The following is a 15,860-nucleotide window of genomic DNA, read 5'->3' on the forward strand; positions in this document are numbered from 1 at the left end:
TTAAGATTAGATGAGGTCCTAAGGATGGAGCCTTCATGAATGAGATTAACATGCTTAGAAGAATCACAGGAGAGATTGCTTTGTCTGCTCTCTGCCATGCAGGATACCATGAGAAAGCAGCTGTCTGCAACAAGGGAGAGAAACCTCACAAGAAAGCATGCCTACACCCTGATCCTAGACTTGCAGTTTCCAGAGCAGTGAGAAGTACATTTCTGTTGTGTATAAGCCCCCGCCACTCTATGTTATTTTGTTATAGCAGTCTGAGCTGACTATGACATGGCCCCTTGCTTACCTTCACTTAGTCTTACGGGTCACATTGGTCTCATGCTGTCTGAATCCTTTACCAGACTTGGTACAAAGGCAGTGCTGGGCACAGGTCCAGTTAAAGAGCTTGGCCTTCATCACTGTCTTTTAACCAAAGCACAATGTCAGCTTTGTCTCTTTTATTATGCTGATACCTGCACTAATCAAATTTAACATTTCTGTCCTTCTATTCATTTTCTATAGCTATCATTCCTTTAATATTTTATTACCTACTTTTTTAGAGGAAATGGTTTTTTGTCCAATGTGGCGAGGGTATGGTAGAGAAGAAGATGATTGCAAAGGATTTATCTAAATAGGGATTCACATAAAATCAGTTACTATCAGTTCAATAAAAAATTGTGTCTATTATGGGCCAAGTGTAGGCAACTTAAATTTGGGGTATGTAACTCGGTGTACCGGAGAAGGCAATGGCAACCCACTCCAGTACTCTTGCCTGGAAAATCCCATGGACAGAGAAGCCTGGTAGGCTGCAGTCCGTGGGGTCGCTAAGAGTCAGACATGACTTCACTTTCACTTTTCACTTTCATGCATTGGAGAAGGAAATGGCAACCCACTTCAGTGTTCTTGCCTGGAGAATCCCAGGGACGGGGGAGCCTGGTGGGCTGCCGTCTATGGGGTCGCACAGAGTCGAACACAACTGAAGCGACTTAGCAGCAGCAGCAGCAACTTGATCTACATGCAAATAAATGGGTAGATGGATGGATGAATAGATGGATGGAGGTGGCTGGAAGAATAGTCAAACAGATAAGGCAGGTGTCTCTGCCCTCCGTAACGTCACCAAAAGGAAAACAGTTCACATTCCTAGTGGGTTATATGCCATAACTACAGTTGCCATGTTGTCTAAACCAAGACTGCCAAGTACTGGCATCCTTGTGTAGATAAGCTGACAGAATATTTGAAACTGAGATTGCCGAAGAGCTAGGACTTAAGTTCACTCTACCTGTAACACAAGACAAAAATAAAACATTAAAAGAAAAAATCAGTTCTGAACAGAAAAAGAGGGATGTTTACACGAAGGAGTTGATACGTGGGTTGGTTGTTGAGGGGCAAGCAGGCTCATGCCATTAGGCAACCAGGAAGGGCAGAGCATCGAGGTGGAGAACATACTGTGTCAACGGCACAGGGCTGGGTTAGCTGCTACCCAGCAGGCCAGGAGGATTGGGGTTCTACCCTGAGGTGCTGGGAGATGCTTGAGAGACGAACTAGGGTTGCTGGTGAAGAAGTTTTTTGCTCCATAAGAAATGAGGAGACAGAGATGAAGTGACACTTTAAACCTGAAACGAGGAGGACCAGGGAGACTGACAACCCAGCTTGAGCTCCAGAAGGGCACAAACCATGTCTCCTAGTTCAACAGAATTCCACCAGTAAACATTAGAGCTTAAAGGAAGATTAGAAGAGCTCTACTTCCTAGTCTCCCAGTCCTCATCTCCAAATGGGAAAACCCAATGACTTGAATGACTCACTGCCTGCTCAAATGACTCAGTTATTACTTGATGATAAAATCAAATTTATGCTTTGCCACTTACTATCTCTGACTTCGGGCAAATTACTTAACTTTCCTCACCCATAAATTCATGGTTGGTGTGATGATTCAGTGATAATATATGTAAAGTGCTTCGTAACATGCCTGATATGTAGGAAGAACATAAATTAACATAAATTAAACTAAACATAAATTTATGTTAAATTAACATAAATTTTATGAACAACAAAAATAGTAACTGTAATGTTATTGAAGTTCCTTGATTTTGTCCAATGCTCTTTTATATATATCAGTAAGGCCCAATTCTGGCTGATCCTCTTAATCACCTGGGATGTTTTAGACAGTTACAAATTTCCTGGCCTACCCCAAGCCTACTGAATATGAATCTTGAGATGGTTGGGGAACCTGAGCTTTCAAAAATTTCTGCCAGTACGAACTAGGATTAGAAACAACTGTCCATATTTACTGCTGTTCAAACTTTATTTTTTTAGTCTTTGGTTAAGAAATAGGAATTAGGTATAGGATCAGGCGGTTGGGAAAGGGCTATTGCACATAATACTCCAGTACTCTTGCCTGGAAAATCCCATGGACGGAGGAGCCTGGAGGGCTGCAGTCCATGGGATCGCTAAGAGTCGGACACGACTGAGCGACTTCACTTTCGCTTTTTACTTTCATGCATTGGAGAAGGAAATGGCAACCCACTCCAGTGTTCTTGCCTGGAGAATCCCAGGGACGGGGGAGCCTGGTGGGCTGCCGTCTATGGGGTCGCACAGAGTTGGACATGACTGAAGCGACTTAGCAGCAGCAGCAGCAGCAGCAACTGTGTCCCCAGCAGGTTAAAAACACACATCTGTGCTCCCAAGAAAGGCGGGATTGGACCACAAGATTGGAAATGGGATATTTCTCACTGGTGGAAATGATTAATTATGACCAGTTTTGCACATACATTTGCATGCCTCCTAATATCACATATGCAAACACAACTTTAATAACATGACTTGTTTGCCAATGTTGAATGCTAACTGTAAATAATTTCTATTTTTTGTAGTGTTTAGGAAACTTCAATATGGTACTTGCTGGCAGACAGTTGCTGTCTCCTGGATTTAGCAACATATTAAGTAATCACTACAGAAACATTTTTTCACTTACTGCTAACAAAAGAAGTCTAGACAACAATTTGTGGTTGTCTATGGAAACAGAAGATAGGTAAAGCAGAAATAATTTAAATTTAAGAAAACAAATTTAAATATGGCCTATAGTTTCCTTTTTTTTCTTACTAAGATTTTACTAGTACAGAAAAAAATAGGTGATTAGAAGTTTCACCCCTTCTTTTAGGATCCTAGTTAGCCTCTCTGATGTCATCGACAACCAACATAAGGTGGGCAATAGAATAAAGGACAGAAAATAAGCAGGCACCCTGATAAGCCAGTAGCTGGAAATATTAATCCCTGAACAACTACCTGTTAATGTCCTCCTCTCCCTGCCTTTCCTCCACTCCACCTCACCCCTACCATCCCCCAACACCCAGTCCATTGTTCTTAGTCTATATAGGAATCAAAGAAACTTCTGTTTGACCTGCAGATTCCTGGGACTCCACTTTCAGAGTTTTTGATACAGTATGTCTAGGGGGTGGGAAATCTGCAATAAGAACAGTACCCTCCCTCCCTAACTAACCAACCCTGTGGTTTTGATGTAGATGGTCATCAGGACATACTTTGATAAACACTGCCTTGGGTAATGTAGAGACTTCAGATTCAGTGGTTCCTGGTCCAGTTGCATCAATATCACCTGAGTTCATCAGACATGCAGAATGTCTGGATCCAATCCAGGTCTGCTCAAACAGAATCTGCATTTTAACAAGATCCCGGGCGTGATTCCTAGGCACATTCAGGTTTAAAAAGCTTTGGTATTTCACAGACCAAAGAGAAGAAGTACCTTCTCCCCTTTTTGCATGTATGAACCTATTTGGTTTTTTTGTTCTGTTTTTCTGACAGTCTTCCTCTCCTCAGTTACCTGGGATTGCTGAATTCCTAAGGTGGGTCCCCAGACCTCCTGAGTCAGAAACTCTGTGTCTTGGATTCTTTTTCTCTGCCTTTCTCCCTGTCTCTCTGTCTCTTCCTCTGTCTGTATCTCTTCATCACATTCTATGTCCTTCTGTCTCTGACCCTCCCCACCTTCCCATCTCAATCCCTTTAATGAAAAAAATTGAGCACACCTCCCAGGGGATTGTGGGAGGTGGAGGGGACTTCAATATGGGCAACAGTAAAGAGACTGCCAATAGGTTTTTGTTGGTACTGTTGATTACTTTTCTGACGTTGGAGAGCTGCATTTTATCCTGCTATCTCTGCTCCCTTTTTTTTTTTTTTAATTTGCAAGTGTTTGCTATAGATTATTATCATGCTATTTCTCCATGAGACGTGAATAGTAGTTTATCAAAATGTCAGCATAAAGACCAAAAGTCAAGCAAATTTGCTGCAATAAGGAGAGGCTGTAAATTTGCTGTCAGTTAAGAAATCCTCTCAATTCAAAGTGCAAATCTAACCAAAAGCAGTTTTTAATAATTGAGACTGAATGAGTATGAGGTTAACCCAGTGTACATGCACTTTGATCTTGTGCCTTGTTGAATTTCTCAATTTTAATAATAGGCGCTATTATTTATGCTGTAATTCTAGGAGCTATGCTATCAGAGAATGCCTAAAATATAAATCAGGTTCATTTTGCTAATTTCATTTGTTGAAACTCATATCTACACCTCTTTTATTCTTTTTGAATGTTAATAATGATATATCCAGGAATAACTTTCTTCTTCAAATCTTAATTACAGTTTGGGTGAAATACTGAACCATTTTAACATTGCAAATATTTGGCAAATAAGCCTGATAAGAGAAATTTTTATAAAGGTTTTCATTGTGTCTTGGATAAAAGCACAAAGAAATGAAACATGTGGAGAAAGACCTTTACCTCCTTGGAATTTTAAGTCTTTCTGCAATAAACACAACAGTGGAGTCATAGAAGACCAAAAAAAAAAAAAAGACTTCCTCAAATCTAATTATCAAAAAGCAATTCATCTTGCTTGAGTATTTCAATCAACACATCCCTGAAGCCACTTTCTCAATTTGCCCTCCTGTCTGATGTATGGAATTGTGTGTGTGTGTGTGTGTGTGTGTGTGTGTGTGTGTTATCATTTGGAGAAACCTCTTAGCATATGGTGGAAAAAAGGCTGTTTTGTTACTTTTATGTTTTATTTCTTAATGGCCTACTTTGCAGCAGCTTTAGTGGAATGGTTTAAGCTCAATCTGACTTTTTTGAGTCTTTTACTCTGTGACAGTGACTCAGCTGGGTTAGAGCCAAGATGTTTACCTGATTGAGGCTGGGGGTTGAGGGGGGGGGGGGGCGCTGTGCCTCGGCCTCAGCTTTTCCCACTTTTGCAGAGAGCTTACAAATTGTAGGCACTCAGAATAAATGGCATCATTAGTGGGCGTAAAATACCCTAAGGGCATGGGAATGATTTAGAATTCTAGGATTCGGTAAAGACAGTGCATGCTAGGGGCTCAGGTGTCTGAGAGAAATGGATCCAGTAGTAGTGCTGAAATGTGACCTTGGTTATATCAGTTGACCTTAATTCTTTACTTTTAAGGTGAATGTGGACATTTTCTCTTTATTGAAATGCTGCTGGCTATCAGGGCAGTATTTGTCAAGCACAAGGAAATCTTTTTGCTTTAAGACAATTCTTTTAGGTAATGTTTTGCGCAAGATTACTTAACATGGGCAGCTTCAATCTAAGATTCTGTGAAAATTGCATATGTCACAGAGGACATCAGCTCATAACTAGAGAGGTCATTGGCAAAATAAGCTATTTCATTTCCCTGAATAGGGAGAGATGAGCTGGGCTCTTTGGAAATTTGGTGTTTTGAAATGAAAATTGAAATTGTATAAATAACTTAATCAACCAGTATTTTGTAGCCAAGGTCAAACAATCATGCCTACATTAGTATTCCCATCAAATGTGAATGCCCTTGGCAAATCAATAAAACATAAGTGCTCAACTGAATTCGTCCTGTGTAATCACTGTGTTAAGTACTGCTGGGTTTCCAGAACCTTAGCTATAGTCCTTGCCCTCCAGAGGTCTACATTCCAGACCTGTGCTATTTAACAGAACTTTCTATGATGATAGAAATACTCTTTACCTTATTGGATGGCCATTTTAATCAAAGACAAAATTAGTGTTCATAAAATCATTAGTGACCACCCATAAGGAGCTTAATAAAGAAATGTTGTCTTGGACCAAGGGTAATTTGAGCTAAGCCTTGTTAGCTAGGATAAGACAAGTGGAAAAGAGAAGAGTAGATGTTCTGGACAAAAAAGGTAGTAGACAGGAAGAGCTTGGTGCTATTGCTGAATAGTTAGGTGATCACCTTGATGGGAGCTGAAGGAAGGTTCCTGCTAGAGCTGAAGAGGAAAGAAGACTGGCAGGGGTGGGAAGGAGGGCCCAGAGAGAACTCCTATTATATACTAAGTGCCTCACATGTATAATATAATTTAATCCTCACAACCAACTGAATAGTTGCTGCTATTATCTTTATGTATGCTCAGGGAAAAGATTCAGGGGAGTTAAATAATTTCCCCGGAGATCACCCACTAGAGTAGTGAGCCAAGGTTTAGAACCCAGGCAGCTTTCCTCCAGATTCCATACTTTTTAAAAAAATAATCATTTTATTTATTTTTGACCGTGTGCGGACTTTTTTCTAGTTGTGCTGAGTGGGGTTGCTGCTCTCTAGTTGCGATGCACAGGCTTCTCATTGCGGTGGCTTCTTTTCTTGCAGAGCAAGGCTCTAAGGCACGCAGGCTTCCGTAATTGCAGCACATGGCTTTCATAGTTGCGGCTCCCAGGCTCTAGAGGGCAGGCTCAATAGTCGTGGGCTTAGTTGCTCTGCATCATGTAGGATCTTCCCAGATCATGGAAAACCCATGTATCTAGCATTGGCAGGCCAACTCTTCAACACTGAACCACCAAGGAAACCCCAGATGTCATACTTTTTAATCACCTCACTCCACTGCAGTGGTTGAGAATTTGAGCTCTGGGATCATCACACTTCCATCTCTATTAGCTTGTGACAATAGGCATCCGTAAATTGAGGACAGAAAAAGCACATTATTTGAGGTTATTGTACTAGGATTACCTAAGATATTTCATGTAGAGCACCTAGTAGTTCCTGGCACATAATAAGGGCTCAATAAATCTTTGTCTAATCTCATGTTAGAAATAGAGGCAGCAAAGAAATTAGGGCTAGCTTGAGTAGGCATTAGGCAATCATTACATCTTCTTAAACTGAGTTTTGATGTATTGAAACTATTGTAAAGGACAGAATGGAAGAAAGAAGGGAATACTGGGATGAAGAAGACCTCCAAGAGGCAGGCAACCTCACATTCAACAGATGAAAGAAATGTAATTTTATTTTCCCCTGGAAATAAAAGTAATATATATTGACTGGAGATAATTTAAAAATGTTAGAGGATAAGAAAGAAATTAAAATCACACTTAATACATCAAAGAGATGATTGCCATCAGTATTTTGGCATATATCCTTCCAGGTTTTATGTGTGTATGTATTAATGCATTTTTAAAGTTTACCATATTCACCTCCAGTAAAATTCACATTTTTTGTGTACTGTGGAGTTTTGATAAGTGCACACTGTCCTGTTAGCACCAGCACAATCGAGTTACAGAACAGTTCTATCAACCTCAAAAAAATTCCTTTCATTGCCCTTATAGTCAGCCTCTCCTCTTACTCTCATCCCCAGCCCCGGGTGACCACTGATCTGTTTTCTCTTTCTCTAATTTTGCCTTCTCTGGAATGTCATATAAGCAGACTTGTGCAAGATGTAATCTTTTGAGTCTGGCTTTTTTCTCTTAGCATAAGGCATTTCAGATTCATCCATGTTGTTATGTGTATGAACAGTTCATTTTTTTTTTTATGACTAAGATTTCACTGTATAAATAGATGTACCACAACTTGTTTCCGTTCACTCTAAGTACATTTTGAGTTGTCTCCAGTTTTTGGCGATTTGAATAAAGCCACTGGGAAATAATTTTCATTTCTCTTTGGTGAATATCTAGGAATGGAATTGCTAGATTATTTGTTAGGTAAAGGTTTAACTTTATAAGAAAATACTGAACAATTTTCCGGGCTGACTATATAACATTTGCATTTCCAGTAGCAACTATAAGGGTTCCATCACTCCACATCCTAACAAGCACTTAGTATAATTATTTTTTAATGTCACTGTAACAGGTATATGGAGAACGCAATGGCACCCCACTCCAGTACTCTTGCCTGGAAAACCCCATGGATGGAGGAGCCTGGTAGGCTGCAGTCCATGAGGTTGCTGGCAGTCAGACACGACTGAGCGACTTCACTTTCACTTTTCACTTTCATGCATTGGAGAAGGAAATGGCAACCCACTCCAGTGTTCTTGCCTGGAGAATCCCAGGGACGGGGGAGCTTGGTGGGCTGCCGTCTGTGGGGTCGCACAGAGTCGGACATGACTGAAGAGACTTAGCAACAGGTATATGGTAGTGTATAATGGTGGTTTTAATTCACATTTAGCTAATAACTAATGTTGTTTAGATGTGTTTTTTTTAATCTTCAAATAGAGAAAATTTATTTCTTTTCTGAACAATGTGCCTGTTCCTCTTGCCTTATTGCACTGGCCAGCATCTTCAGAGTGATGTTTAGTAGCCCTGATGAGAGCAGACAGCCTTACTTTGCTCCTGTTCTAAGTATGATGTTAGCTGTAGGTTTTTTGTAGATGCCTTGAATTAGGCTGCACAACTTCCCTTCACTTCCTAACTTGTGAAGAGTATCATGAGTAAATATAGAATTCTTTCAAATGCTTTTGTGTGAATATTGAGATGGTCATGTGATTTTTCTTCTTTAGTCTATTGATATGATGAATTACATTGATTGATTTTTTTAGTGTTGAACCAGCCTTGCATTCCCACTTAGTCATGATATATTAATCTTTCTATATGCTGTTGTATTTTATTTGCTGGTATATGTGTTTGTGTATATGTGAGTTGAGAAGGTCACCTGGAGAAGGGAATAGCTACCCAGTCTAGTATTCTTGTCTGGAGAATTCCATGGACAGAGGAGCCTAGTGGGCTTTAGCCATGGGGTTGCAAAGAGTCAGACAGGACTGAGTGACTTTAACACATACACACACATTTATTTAAAACAACACCAGGATTATACTGTATAGACTGGCTTGTAATCTCTTTTTGAAAACACATTTTCTTTAATCTACAAGAAATACATGTTTGCAAAAATACATTCTTTCTGGTTACTCTGGCAGGTTAATTTATCTTTCCTACATTTTCTCTTGGTAGAGGAGTTATGTGTGTTTTAAGTTTACTAAAATAAAAACTGGGCTGAGGAATTTCCAACCCACACAAATTAACTCTTCTAATTAGCTGATAAACTTTGAGAAGAACTATCTGCATCTTTGATGAAATATGAAGGGAAAACTGCTCTAAGTTTTCAAAGCCATTATAAATGCTGAGAGCAAAGGAATGATTGTTGATTCCTGAAACCCAGGTACTCCTCAGGAACCTGGAAAGTTGAAAATCTCTATCTTATGATAGTAACCTTAAACAACTTTAGCATACAACAGAGATCTCTGATGTTTGTAAAGAAAGTTCTCTTCCATTAAAAAATACTTGTGTAGATGGCTACAGATGCAGATTTACATTCTGCTGCTGCTGCTAAGTTGCTTCAGTCGTGTCCGACTTTGTACGACCCCATAGACGGCAGCCCACCAGGCTCCCTCGTCCCTGGGATTCTCCAGGCAAGAACACTGGAGTGGGTTGCCATTTCCTTCTCCAATGCGTGAAAGTGAAAAGTGAAAGGGAAGTTGCTCGGTCACGTCCGATTCTTAGTGACCCTATGGACTGCGGCCCACCAGGCTCCTCCGTCCATGGGATTTTCCAGGCAAGAGTACTGGAGTGGGGTGCCATTGCCTTCTCCGGCAGATTTACATATACATATGCAAATACATAAAACACTGAAAGGAGAGCATCAACAACCTTTTGATAAATTATATTCTGAAGCATTTTTTTATTTTGAGATTTTCTTCCCCCTGGATAAGCAAGTTTTTTTCATTTAAAAAAAAAAAAAAAATCAGAAATGTGAATGTTTTCAACTAGAAACATACATCCAAGACTGATACTTACTAAGTACCCACTTTAGGCTTATTTTTAGAATTCCAAGAATCTGCTTTTTTTCCCCAAGTTTTATTTTAGAAAAAGCAATCTAGTTACTCTTCAGATGCTCATAAAGAAAATGGAATTGCTGTATTTTATATGTGAGTCAGAGCTCAAGATAATGGTGAATCTTGCCGAAGGCCTCAGGGATACTAAGCATGAAGTTTGGGAGGAGTTAGGTTTTCATTGGTGTCCTTCTTTCCCAGGCTGGAGTTCAAATGAGTCTGAGTCTCTCAAAATGTTTGCACGAGAGGATGAACTTCAATGTTTGCATCATTTCCCCTGTTTTACACTCTCCTCGCATAGACCACAGCTGAGAGTTTTAGAGAAAAGGCGCTTTCGGCAAGTGCAAAGTGGTATTGTCATGTTGCTACTGGAGCTGTCTGTGAGAGCCAAGAAAATAGGACAGAATAAAAAGGAAGTAAAATAAGTCATAGTGAAACCCTCTCTCTCAGAGGAAGGAGAGCAAACATTGAAATATTGCTTTTTCCTGGCTGCTTATTAAAGGGGAAATTTGCCTACTGTGCTGGAAGAGTCTTTTATCCATCATTCAGTTGATGTGAAGCTTCCAACTTGAGGTTTGTTTTTGTATGCACAACCCATTCTATTTTTAAGGTGAACTCCACTGACAGTGAGTATTGAACAGATTCAGCATTTCTCTGATTATAAAAGATGTTGATTTGTTTTCATCCTTCAATAATTTAAACTAGTCCAATTGTCTGAAACAGATCAATTTAAACTGTTGCAAAGTCCCTTCAAATTTCTGAAGTATATGAAGTCATTATTTATAGGAGAATGGAAGTCTTATTTTTAATATGGATCTGTTTCTTTGAAATAAATGTTATTTGGTTATCTTGTAGAACTCACATAATTTTGTCATTTTCAGAAATGTTTAGGTACAGGGTATTATAAATCAATTAGCTAATATAAAAACCTGGAGTTTATAGATACAGAATTGTAGTGCCACATTATGCAATTAAATATCCCACATTCTGTTTTCATAAGTCCAAGGTCATTGGTCTAAATTACAATTATATAATGTCTGTTATGATTGTTGGTGATTGGTATAATTCGACTAATTATTGTCTAAACAATGAAAGTTGGCTGGGACTCAAAGTGCAACAAATGCTTTTTTATATGAGAAGAGTAAAGAAACTGAATGCTTTTTCCTTGTGTCATTTATTACGTTAGGCTGCAATTAATCATAATACTGTGCTGAGGGTGTGTAGAAAGCTGTCCTTATTTTCCAGGATCATCTTTCTTGAATGGGATGGAAGGTAACCCTCAGAGAAAAATAAATGATCATGTTTAGAGAAACATCACATTGACTGGCTAATTGGAAGGACAGTGGAAAAATCCCACAGGAAATGGTCTGAAGCTTGTGACTTTTACAGTCAATGCTCTTCTTAGACAGAGCAAACATTCCATTTAATGGCATAAAAATCTGTTTAAATTGAAAGTACCATCTGCCCAGCCTTCTTATCTGACCACGGGTTCAAAAATAACCAATGCCAGATAAAGAAATAAAATGTTTAAATAATAAAATGTCATGAAATACGGAATGAATTTGGATATAAAATAGTAAGAGTGTGATTACAAATTAGGAGACTGCCTTTTGAAAACGCACTAGTACTTCAGGGAAACAATATATTTTAAATTTACTAAAACACCTTCTTATCCTTTCCAACCTTTTCTAGTTATTTCTTTGTCTGTTTTGACCAGAAACTTTGAATGAATTGATGAAGAGAATTTGGTCATTGTCACTTCGTAAAGGCATGGAGATTTCTTTGAGTACAGATAACACAGAAACCACCGCCCATGCCCCCCCTGCCCCCGCTGCCCCACCAAGTAAGAATAGAAGAGGTAGGGAAGAAAATAGTATACACTATTTAGCTGTGCACACAAACGTGTTAGGAACTGCACAGGCTTCTTGGAATTTCTTAGCTTCTCTCCTGGAGCTGAGGAGCCCCCTGGTCCCTAGAGGTGAGGTCCCTAGAGTTTTTATAAACTCTATAAAAGTCCATTGCTCACAAGGTTCTGGGGGGACATCCCAGGGGCCCAGAGTTGGCAACAAGTTTCTTCCATGAACCTCAAAGCAATGAGATTTTCTCAGTCAATTCCATTTGTCTTACGGTCACTTCCCTCAAATTCTACATAGTTACCCCTTTTTCCCCATCCTTTTGCAAAGAACTTTTTAACTTGGAATATGTTTACAGAGGCTGTATCCCTAAACATTGTATCCTTGGTGTCAGAAAATTCCTATTGAAAAAAATGCTAGATTAGATAGCTTCCATGCTAATCTGACATTCCAAAATTAATGGTATGGTTCTGAAGTACTGAATGATATAAATTGCCTTACATACAGCACAATGTAGCATAAATAAAAACACAAGTTCCTTATTTAACTCTCATTCGAACATTTTATGCTGCTCACCTTAAGGATTGTCTCCTTTCCTTGGCAACTAACAACAGGTAAGCAGAGACAGGCTGACCGTTGTGGAGTTGGACTTCCTGGAAGCAAACGAGGCCTTCTGGAAGGCCATATAGCACATCTTTTAAACATGTCAGATATGCAACCCAGTTGCCTGGGTTAAATTCGCATTCTTCCATTACCAGCTCTGAATCCTTAAGCCAGTTGCTTAACTTCCATAGATCTCCATTTCCTCATTTGTAAAATGGAATATATAATTATATGTACCTCAGAGGATCACTGTGAGAATTAACCAAAATCATTCATATCAAACACTTGATAAATTTTAGCTGCCATTATTATTAATTCATTTCATCTACCTTGATATTCCTCCATCTGGCATTTCAGACACAAGGATTATTCACAATTACTATTGAGAATGATTTAGCCTACCCAAATTCTGAATGCCTAAACAACAATTCTAGAAAAAGTTATGTATCCTTTAGATATAATACAGACACATTACAACAAAGTCCTGCTCTCTGGGTTTCCCCTCAGCACTGATAGAGCATCCTTAGACCACAATTATACCCAAAGTTTTTTAAGTGGACACAAAACCTCTAAAAAATTAGGTAAATGCACAATTTGCCGGCCAAGTAGCATCCCAATGATTTTGAACATCATGATAACAGAAGTTTCTGATCCACTGGGACATACTCTTCTTATTTTTCTAAGTAGAGAGAGCTGTAGCTAAGTAGAGAGAGGGCTGTAGTTCCACCAGCCCCTTTTTGGCTCATAGAACTATTTCTTCAGTTTTGAAGATGCAGTACAATGTGAAGGGAGAAGATGCTTGAGCACCTATATAGCCTGCTGCCCACGTGGTCTTTGATGGTTTGTCAGGGGTTTGGTTCTGGAGTTCATATTTTGGGTTATTGGTAGATTAGAGGTTATTGGCTAGAATTTTTTCTAAGCCATAAAAAATAGTTACTTTGGTTTTTTAGGGCATAGCATTCATGAATGTTATTAAAGATTAGTATGGAGTATAAAAATTTGTTTTTCTTAGAATTCTTGACCTAAAAAAGTAACCTTTTCATTTTAACTTGTGAGCTTACCTTGCAGTACAAATAAATAGACTGTAGCAATATTACATTGCTTAGCTGCAGCAGCAAACATTTTATCTTTCTTGGATACTGCAAAATCATAAACTGAAGAAGTCGAAGTCAATTTATGAACTCTCTAAGATCTGGCTTAGGAAATAGTTAGAAAATAGATTGAAAACATATATTTATCCTTATGATACATGCAAAATAATCTTAGTACACTTCCCTAAGTGCCTCTACTATGCTACACTGGCTATGTAAGATTATGAATGCATTGAGTTTACTTAATATGATGCTTTTGGGAATGTGTATAATTGAAAGCTTCAGAGATAAAACTAGCATCAATTGAGTTGAAAAGTTCCTTTTTTAAATAAGAGCTGTTAAATTATACTGCAAAATGCTGGAGAAAATATTGCACACTATCTAAATGTGAAATTAATGTCTCCCTCAACATTGCTGTAAGTAGTGCGTTTCAACTTAGTTCATAATTGAGTGAATTGTTTCTTTTGTTTTTGACGATTCAGATTTCCCACGTAATAATACATGGTATCGTTTCTTCATTTCTCTCTGTAACCAAAGTTGCTGCTAGACTAAGCTGTTTGAACAAGAAAATTAGTGCCTTCAGTTCAGTTCAGTTAGTCGCTCAGTCGTGTCCCACTCTTTGCGACCCCATGAATCACAGCACGCCAGGCCTCCCTGTCCATCACCAACTCCCGGAGTTCACTGAGACTCACGTCCATCGAGTCAGTGATGCCATCCAGCCATCTCATCTTCTGCCGTCCCCTTCTCCTCTTGCCCCCAATCCCTCCCAGCATCAGAGTCTTTTCCAATGAGTCAACTCTTCGCATGAGGTGGCCAAAGTATTGGAGTTTCAGCTTTAGCATCATTCCTTCCAAAGAAATCCCAGGGCTGATCTCCTTCAGAATGGACTGGTTGGATCTCCTTGCAGTCCAAGGGACTCTCAAGAGTCTTCTCCAACACCACAGTTCAAAAGCATCAATTCTTCGGCGCTCAGCCTTCTTCACAGTCCAACTCTCACATCCATATATGACCACTGGAAAAACCATAGCCTTGACTAGACGAACCTTTGTTGGCAAAGTAACGTCTCTGCTTTTGAATATGCTATCTAGTTTGGTCATAACTTTCCTTCCAAGGAGCAAGCGTCTTTTAATTTCATGGCTGCAGTCACCATCTGCAGTGATTTTGGAGCCCAGAAAAATAAAGTCTGACACTGTTTCCACTGTTTCCCCATCTATTTCCCATGAAGTGATGGGACCGGATGCCATGATCCTCATTTTCTGAATGTTGAGCTTTAAGCCAACTTTTTCACTCTCCACTTTCACTTTAATCAAGAGGCTTTTGAGTTCCTCTTCACTTTCTGCCATAAGGGTGGTGTCATCTGCATATCTGAGGTTATCAATATTTCTCCCGGCAATCTTAAGGTGTTAATCAGTCACAGAGCTGAGAGGAATATTTCAAGGTAAATAAACACAATTTTCTGAAAGCGAGCAAGTTTGCTTCCTGATTTTCCTCAAACCATAGGTCTCTCACCACGGTCTTCCTTATCTTTTGTAACTTGTGGCTTCACTCATATAACTTATTTCACTTCTTAGGTTTATCTCCATGGACACTAACCATCCAATAAATCATACTTTGGGCATTTAAAAACAAGATAAAAATCAGCAATTCTCAACCTGTGTTTTGAATATCCAAGGGTGTGTTAATGTAAATCAAGGGGTGTCTTTAGTTCTTTAAAAGCTAACTCAAAATTGCATTGGACTGCAAGTACTCTGCCTGGAAAATCCATGGACGGAGGAGTCTGGTAGGCTGCAGTCCATGAGGTCACTGAGAGTCGGACACGATTGAGTGACTTCACTTTCATGTTTTACTTTCATGCATTGGAGAAGGAAATAGCAACCTACTCCAGTATTCTTGCCTGGAGAATCCCAGGGACAGGGAAGCCTTGTGGGCTGCCGTCTATGGGGTCGCATGGAGTCAGACACGACTGAAGCGACTTAGCAGCAGCAGCAGCAGCAGCAAGATGCTGCTGAAAACTAGAATGAATGATTTGCAAAAACCTGCCTTTTAAGATTTGAAATACAGTTGCCCTCAAACAGCATGGGGATTTAAGGCCCCATTTTCTATTCAGTGGAAAGTCCTCTGGTAACTTTAAAGTTGACCCTCTGTGTCTATGGATCTGTATCCACAGATTCAACTGAGGGTCATTTAGTATTACAGTATTTACTATTTTAAAAAATCCACATGTAAGTGGACCAGCACAGT

At 39.4% G+C, this 15,860-nt stretch overlaps 1 protein-coding gene across 2 annotated transcripts in view; it reads left to right on the plus strand.

Moving 5' to 3' along the window:
• NUBPL (NUBP iron-sulfur cluster assembly factor, mitochondrial) overlaps window positions 1-15,860 on the plus strand; it is a 446,167-nt gene that overhangs the window by 405,069 nt on the left and 25,238 nt on the right. The window lies entirely within an intron of this gene.

This window comes from Bos taurus, chromosome 21, assembly GCF_002263795.3.
Source record: "Bos taurus isolate L1 Dominette 01449 registration number 42190680 breed Hereford chromosome 21, ARS-UCD2.0, whole genome shotgun sequence".
In the NCBI taxonomy this organism is placed as follows: domain Eukaryota; kingdom Metazoa; phylum Chordata; class Mammalia; order Artiodactyla; family Bovidae; genus Bos; species Bos taurus.